Source organism: Curcuma longa, chromosome 1, assembly GCF_044706935.1.
Source record: "Curcuma longa cultivar G26 ecotype Majalengka, Jawa Barat chromosome 1, ITB_CL_G26_1.1, whole genome shotgun sequence".
NCBI lineage: Eukaryota > Viridiplantae > Streptophyta > Magnoliopsida > Zingiberales > Zingiberaceae > Curcuma > Curcuma longa.
Window position 1 is genome coordinate 27,658,214 of NC_133861.1, and position 8,645 is coordinate 27,666,858.

The 8,645-nt window shown below is 36.8% G+C and overlaps 1 long non-coding RNA gene across 1 annotated transcript; it reads left to right on the plus strand.

Annotated features, from left to right (window-relative positions):
• The first annotated feature begins 1,945 nt into the window (after positions 1 to 1,945).
• LOC141830789 (uncharacterized) lies at positions 1,946 to 3,892 on the plus strand. Its single transcript, XR_012601990.1, has 4 exons — positions 1,946 to 2,116; positions 2,632 to 2,666; positions 3,422 to 3,494; positions 3,579 to 3,892. It is a non-coding gene; the product is annotated as an uncharacterized LOC141830789 (long non-coding RNA).
• Positions 3,893 to 8,645: the final 4,753 nt, after the last annotated feature.

Consider the following 8,645-nt stretch of genomic DNA (forward strand, 5'->3'; position numbering starts at 1 on the left):
CCTTCTAACTTAGCCCTTACTTTTTTTATATCAGAATAAGTATACCTCCACTTTCTTATTCTCAATCCTATGGTGATGCTGGACCGTTGAATAGGGGCGTGCTCAAGAAACCAAACCTATGTCATAAATAAATAATTAGATGTTATTAGCTATTTATGCAAACAAATAACTACATTTTCAAGACTTACAGCAAGTAGACTAGTAAATCCTTTAATATAAGGCAGTGCGATAATACGACTACAAGTCTTTACAACAAACACTTCTCCAAATATCGAGAGTTGAGGTGTTATATAATTATATATATCACTACAAAAAAACAAGGAATTAGCAACGAAAATTTGCGACGAAAAATTTTCGTCGCAAATTTGCGATAAATTTTGCAACGAAATTTATTTTGGTCGCCAGTTTGCAATGACATTTGCGACGAATATAGTTTAGTTGCAAACTTTGCGATAACCTAATTTTTGTCGCCAAATTCGTCGCCAATTGGCGACGAATCGTAGATTCGTCGCCGAATCTGCGACGAATATATATTTGTCGCCAAATTCGTCGCAGATTTGGCGACGAATCTATCGTTCGTCGCTAATTGGCGACGAAATATAATTCGTCGCAGATTCGGCGACGAATTTAGCGACAAATTTATATTCGTCGCCAAATTTCATGATTTTTTCCTTCCCCGCGCGATTGCTGGTTCTGCCGTGACTCCGTGACCCGTCGATTTGGCGACGAATCCCATAAATTCGTCGCCAAATATGCGCTGAATTCCTGATTCGTCCCTAAATTAGTGATGGAATTTTATTTTTCCGTCGCTAAATTAGAGACGGAATTAAAATCCCGTCGCTAATTAGCGACGGAATTTTATTTTTCTGTCGCTAAATAAAAATATTTTTAACAAAAAATAGAATAGTCTCTTGGCGCCAAAGGGGAAGTATTTTGCGACGAATTCCTTTATTCGTCGCAAATTCTGCAACGAATTCCTTGATTCGTCGCAAATTCTGCAACGAATTTGATTTTCGTCGCCAAATCAGCGACGAATCTAGGATTCGTCGCCAAATCTGCAACGAATTCCTGATTCGTTCCTAAATTAGCGATGGAATTTTATTTTTCCGTCGCTAAATTAGAGACGGAATTAAAATCCCGTCGCTAATTAGCGACGGAATTTTATTTTTCTGTCGCTAAATAAAAATATTTTTAACAAAAAATAGAATAGTCTCTTAGCGCCAAAGGGGAAGTATTTTGCGATGAATTCCTTGATTCGTCGCAAATTCTGCAACGAATTCCTGATTCGTCGCAAATTCTGCAACGAATTCCTTGATTCGTCGCAAATTCTGCAACGAATTTGATTTTCGTCGCCAAATCAGCGACGAATCTAATTCGTCGCAAATTCTAACGAATTTGATTTTTGTCGCCAAAAAATAGAATAGTCTCTTAGCGCCAAAGGGAAAGTATTTTGCGACGAAATCCTTGATTCGTCGCAAATTCTGCAAAGGGGAAGTATTTTGCGACGAATTCCTTGATTCGTCGCAAATTCTGCAACGAATTCCTGATTCGTCGCAAATTCTGCAACGAATTTGATTTTCGTCGCCAAATCTGCAACGAATTCCTGATTCGTTCCTAAATTAGCGATGGAATTTTATTTTTCTGTCGCTAAATTAGAGACGGAATTAAAATCCCGTCGCTAATTAGCGACAGAATTTTATTTTCTGTCGCTAAATAAAAATATTTTTAACAAAAAATAGAATAGTCTCTTGGCGCCAAAGGGAAAGTATTTTGCGACGAATTCCTTGATTCGTCGCAAAATCTGCAACGAATTTGATTTTCGTCGCCAAATCTGCAACGAATCTTGTATTCGTCGCCAAATCTGCAACGAATCCCAGATTCGTCGCTAAATTACATTAAAAGCCCTAGATCCCGATTCCTTTTCTTTCTCTCATTCTCTCTCGCGCTGAACGTTCGCTCCTCCGCTTCTCTCCGCCGGAAAACTCCATCTTCGACCGGATTTCTTCAACGAAGCTAGCTTCCAACCTAGGTATGTCAACCTAGGCGCCGCCGCCACCTCCAAGTAACGGACCATCTCCTCCTCCCGCCGCTTCGTCGATGGAAGATCTGATCGCAGGTCCTCTCAGCTCTCACTAATCTCAAGAGTTTTTAGGGGGTTTTTCCTTCTCTTTTCCAGAAAAATCCTTCTTTTCAAAATTTGATCGCTTGCTGAAGGGATTCTTGCAGCGGTTGTGCATTTCCAAACGGGTTTAGATTTTAGGGTTTTGTAAGCGTAGGACTCAAGAAAGGAGGATCGAAGCCTTACCTAGCCAACTAGTTTATTAGTTCAAACTATTGATTTGATTAGCAATTAACCATGCGCAAATATGATGGGCTGAAGTAAACTAAAATTTTGAGTAGACTTTACAATTATCTCAGTTTGCCGTAATTTATCTGTTTTATTTAGTTTTTCTGATACCAAGGGCATGCAGTTGTTAAGTGAAGATTTTGAACATTTTTCTTTCTAAATTCACATATCAATAGAGAAGAAATGGAATTTCTAGGAGTTCATGACTTCCTGTGAGCTTATGGCTTGGTTCTTTATTATGAGAACCTGAGAAGGTTGACATGATGCCCATTTTATTTGTGCAGAAGCAATGGCGACTACTGATAACGATGCTGAAGAGGTATGTGAACTTCTATTACAACCAATGGGTAGCTTGTTCATATTTGGACATTGTAATCCCTGCATAATAGAATGATGAAAGGATTGGTATTTGGAAACTTCCTAATTCTTCACCTAGTATGTTACACACTCAATTTCACCAGAGATAAAAGTCTACGGACATCTCTTAGCTTACAGTTAATTACAACCAACTCATGTCATTATATTGTTTGTCAACCAACAATGCTCTGTATTTCTCTGTGACTATAATAACAGAACAAAACATCATAGGTCGCCACAAGAACATAAAGAGAGCAACTAACTACATGAAATGCTCCATTGAGGTAGTCCTGGAAGAATTAGGACGAAGTTTGAGAGTTCCTTATCTAGAAACAAATATCATTTCTAAGTTCTCAGAATAAATACAGCTTAGGAATAACACTATGTTTGAAGGCCAATACCATGTTCAATGGTTTAGTTATGGTTTCTGAATTGTTTTTGAAGTATTTCATTAAGTAGATTGAATCAAAAGACTACATGGACCCAATTTCTATGAGCTAAATATGATTAGCATACGGTTTCATCTAGTGAGATCCTCGAGAGGAAATATGTAGATGTTTCTCACATTTGTCAGCTTAAAGGAATGATTTCAATGCTATGGCAACTTGGTAATTCTCCTGCTCATGTTTGATTTCTGTTGCAACTTTAGCACCTGACAGTTCATTTAACAACTACCTCAGTTCTCTGTGATTAATAGCCTCTTTTAAATGTTTGTAGATAGCTGGTGCTTCACTTTTTGACATTTTGTTGTCGAAATACAATTCAGTGACTTGCTTAAAACTTGCATGTGGTATGACGGTGTTTGTACAACCTGTTCTGGTAAATCTTTGAGTGCTTCACTTTGGTAATTATTCTTATTCTTATTTTGTCTCAGTGCCGTTGGGGATGCTTGCGTGGCGATCGATGAATGGGTCCACAATTCTCAAGTAGAGACCTCACTTAGCAGCAGTCTCTGGAGAACAAAATCTGACATTGTACCAGAGTAAAGAAGTCATCATCCAGCTTGTTGATGTACACACGTTGATATGATGTTGGTTTGGACTTATAAACATGTACACATGTCTATTGTTGATCTTTGAATGTATTGTAGCATTTGGATCTTTGTATGGATTGTATCATTTGGATCTTTGTTATTAATGTTATATGGATGTTGATATTGAAATGAATTTTGTTATTGATTGTGTATTATATTGTGGATGTGGATGTTAATATTTGCGACGATAGATTCTATATAATTTGTGAATCGATCCGGTTGGATCGATATTTTATGTATATACGGAATAATCAATAAATAAGTAGAATAGGAATTATTTTTTAAATTTTGCGACAAATTTTACGATGAAAATGGAATTCGTTGCAGATTTGCGACGAATTCTGCGACGAAAATAAATTCGTCGCAAATCTATCGTAGTGATATTTTGCAACGAAAACCATTTTCGTTGCAAAATTCATCGCAGATTTGCAACGAATTTCATTTTCGTCACAATTTGCGACGAATCATATTCGTCGCAAATTTCATATTCGTCGCAAATTTGACGAATAAAATTCGTTGCAGATTTGCGACGAATTTGATTCGTTGCAAATCTGTGACGAACATAAATTCGTCGCAGATTTGCAACGAATTTGGCGACGAAAATAGCTTTTCGTCGCTAAAATTTGCGACGAAATATAAAATTTTCATCGCAAAAATTTGTGACGAGTTTATACCAACGAACTAGGATTCGTCGCAAAGTTCGTTGCAAAACGTTTTGCGACGAATTTTTTTTTAAAAATTCGTCGCAAATTTCGTCGCCTTGGCAGAGTCAAAGTGCACCAGGTAAGATCTGGACTTGGTCTAGGTGACCAAGTTGCAGTAGAGAGCTGGACTTGGTCTGGGTGACCAAGTTGCAGTAGAAAACTGGACTGTAAGTCAGTTGCAGTACAAATCTTGGGGGGCAAAGACAGAGCCGAGCACAAGTCTAACAAATCTGGAGGACTTAGTTGGCATAAATTCTCTAAAATGGAGTAGGTTAAATTAACCCAGGATTTTGGTAGAAATCCGAAGTTAGACCCACAAGGTAAAGCTAGGTTGGCTTGGTTGTTTTAATACTTGTTTTGCAGGAACCATAATGCAGGGTCAACTTCAATGGGTCATAACTTTTGACTCGGAACTCAAAACGAGGCACGGTCAGATGCGTTGCGAAGCCCTTTCAGAGATCTACAAAAAAGGTTTCTGGAGTCAACTCAGATTTTGGCTGGAGTTGACTCAAGAGGCTGGAGTCGACTCAGAAGGGCATTTGAGTCGACTCAGAAGTTGCAGTACAAATCTTGGGGGGCAAAGACAAAGCCGAGCACAAGTCCAACAAATCTGGAGGACTTGGTTGGCATAAATTCTCTAGAATGAAGTGGGTTAGACTAACCCAGGATTTTGGTAGAAATCCGAAGTTAGACCCATAAGGTAAAGCTAGGTTGGCTTGGTTGTTTTAATACTTATTTTTGCAGGAACCATAATGCAGGGTCAACTTCAACAGGTCATAACTTTTGACTCAGGACTCAAAACGAGGCACGGTCAGATGCGTTGCGAAGCCCTTTCAGAGATCTACAAAAAAGGTTTCTGGAGTCAACTCAGATTCGGGCTGGAGTCGACTCAAGAGGCTGGAGTCGTCTCAGAAGGGCATTTGAGTCGACTCGGACAGCAGATAACGATCAGAATGAAGTTTTATCTGCCACGCAAGCTGGAGTCGACCCAGATTGGCATCTGAGTCAACTCAGGAGCAGTATATAAGGCCGTGAACGTGTAGAAGCAAGGTATTCAAGTCATTAGCCTCCAATCTCATAAGTGCTACCGCCAAACGCGAACGGGACCAAATAACTGCCACCGGGGAATATCCAGGAGGAGCGTTTGTCGCTCAGGACCTCTCAGATCCGGCCGCACAATTTGGTTATTTCTTTTAATTACTGCATTCTATTTGTTTATTGTTCCATTGACTGTAAGACGGGTTTCTCCGCCTCCGAACAAGGTTTAGAAAGGAGACCATAGTGGACGGACGTTGCCGTGCATAGGCCTTGGACGTACTGACCCTGGGGGGGTTGGGAACCAAGTAAAAAATCCCGCGTGTCCCCTTTATTTAATTTTCTAATTTCCGTTGCTAGTGTATTTACAGAACGAACTAATTTTAAGAACGCCGAACGCGCTATTCACCCCCCCTCTAGCGCGTATTTCGATCCTACATCATTCTTTAGCATTTTTGCAGCTGTTGATGTAGATGTTTGTATTTCTTACAATATACAAATAAAACATTCGAGATTGGTAAATAATCAATCAAATGACATGGTTTTCGTCAAACTAAGTTAAATTATTTAGAAGATTAGCACTACTCTATTAGGCAATTCTTCAATGATAATTAGTATGACACAAAAGTTAAAATAAATTATACTTTTTAGTCAATTCATCTAGACATAATTAACAAACTTAAATACAAACTAAATATGATAATCAGTAGTCCTTGTAATTGATTATACAGATCAAACCATTTGTAAACATTATTCCTAGTTGATGATGATACTGAGATAATATATTTTTTTAACTAAGCTAGATGACCTACATATATGATACTGCTTAAGCCAATTCAATTGCATAACTTTTATGAAAATAAGTTAAACTAACTATACATATTTTGCTTAAATTTTTAAAAATATATAATTAAAATAATTTCACCGATGCATTCTTCAACATTTTGAATATTAATGATTTTATAGCCTTAGGGTCAACTCGCACTCGGACTTGATTCTTCCAGAGAACAAACACCAGCTGAAGGGATGGAAGTCTTGTATTAGAGGGAGATCACGCGACCGTCGATAAAGTGCTGAGAGATACCGCGCGCTCTCGATTTCGTCGATGATGCATAAAATAAGCTAGTGAAAGCGTTAATAAATACTAAATGGAGGAGGGTCAATGAAGTAAAAATAAGGATTTAGGTCGATTTCCTCGATGAGAACTAGGGTTTTCGATTTCGCCAATGAAGCGGGAGTGAGGCAGTGTCAGAATTTTTTTATGACAAAATGCACGAGTGCTTCGGTGAAATACCTCAGATTGTCATTTAAGCTATCCCTGCTTCGGACGATCACGCGACTAGGCATTCGAATTTTTGAGAAGGATAAAATGGAAAATGATCCCACGCGAGACTATACGATTTGAAAAATCTCAAAACTACCTACGCGATTTGAGTAAATTACATAACAGTTAGACAGTTTAGAAAATTACCATAGTTTTTACAATGTATTAAAAATAAATTAATTTAGTTTACAAAAGTTAAATATGAGATGTTCATAACATTCACAGAAGTTTTTTTTCGAAATCAGATCATATAAAATAAATAAAAGAAACTTTTTTTTATCATACGACCTTAATTTTGAACTTTGTAAAAACACAACTTAATATGCCTGCAGAGAACGAAACACAACTTAATATGACTGATGGCTTCTCTAGCACTCCGTCCATGGCGTGTCGCTTCATTTTGATGGCGCTTGATCCAGCGAAGACTATTGACAGCAGACATGATGCAACGACGTCCTTTTAGCCTACGAGAGAGATAGTATATGAGACATATACACAGTGTGATAGACATATGAATAGTGTTGGTATGCATGTGAGCACGTATATGATACACCATTAATACTTACTCAGATATGATATTTCATCAGATATGACGTGAGATAGTCATTGGTGAGATATTTTGTATGTTTATACATGTTACTTTGATAATATATATATATTTATCTTTCGTTAAAAAGAAAGAAAAAGCATAAGAATTTTTAATTGACTTGACTATTGGAATTAAAATACTTCAACTTTTTTTTGCTCAAAAGGGAATAGTCTCTATCAAAACTCACTGTTAAAATACTATTTTTGTGTGGTTTCCATTAAAGAAATAGATTAGGTGAGTTTCTTGGCGGGCAAGGCAAAGCATGACCACACTTTCAATTTCATATTATTATTTATCAGCTATAAATACAGCCAATGAGAAAGCTCCTCCATCGATCATCCTTTCAAACGGTGACAGCGAAGAGCTTCTTGTCCTCGCTTCCTGGGGAAGTTCTTATGTTCATTATCAAAATCTGGTTTCAGTCACAGAAGTTCATTTTCATGTTGCTGTTTTCTATGTATTTTGTGAGGATTTTATTTTAGATAATTAATTTAGATTTTTTTTGGGGGGCGATGAGGATAAAGAATTCACTCGCCGATCGTAAATGGCAGCAACTTCTTTAAGTTAATTTTGTTCTGCCTTGACGACCATTGAATCTATTCTGAGCCTCCCAGTTGAGCTTCTCTTGCTTTTGAATTTTTTTTATTTTTATTATTTTAGTGTTTCCAATTTAGTTGAGCTTCTCTTGCTCTTGAATTGTTTGCAAAGAATGATGTATTACTCTCAATTGAGCTTTTCTTGCTTTGAATTATTTTACCAAAAATTATTATTATTATTATTACTATTATTTTTTGGTGAAATTTTCTATTATTTTTTAAAATAAAGAGGAATCAGTGCCGATTTTTTAAAAAAACATTGCAGCTTGATCATTAAAGAGAAGTTTATACAAGAATTAATATTTTAAGGCATGGCATAGGAAAACCAGCTCATCAAAAGTGATATCCATCTTAATTAAATCACAAGCTCGCAGTGAGCCGACTCCCTCTTGATTTTATTTTATTTTATTTTATTTTATTGAGAAGGTCGGCAATTGCATCCATTCATTTCAACAGGAAGAGATTAAAAAAAACACACAAAGATATCGAGGACAAGAAATAGTGGAGTTTATTTGCATATGCCAAAGAAATACTTAGCTTATTTGATTAAGTAATATTTAAATTTATTTGATTAAATAAATCTATTTAAAAATTAAAAAAAAATAAAGATGGATAAAAGGATGATACGATTTATATCTAAATATCGTGAATAGAAGGATC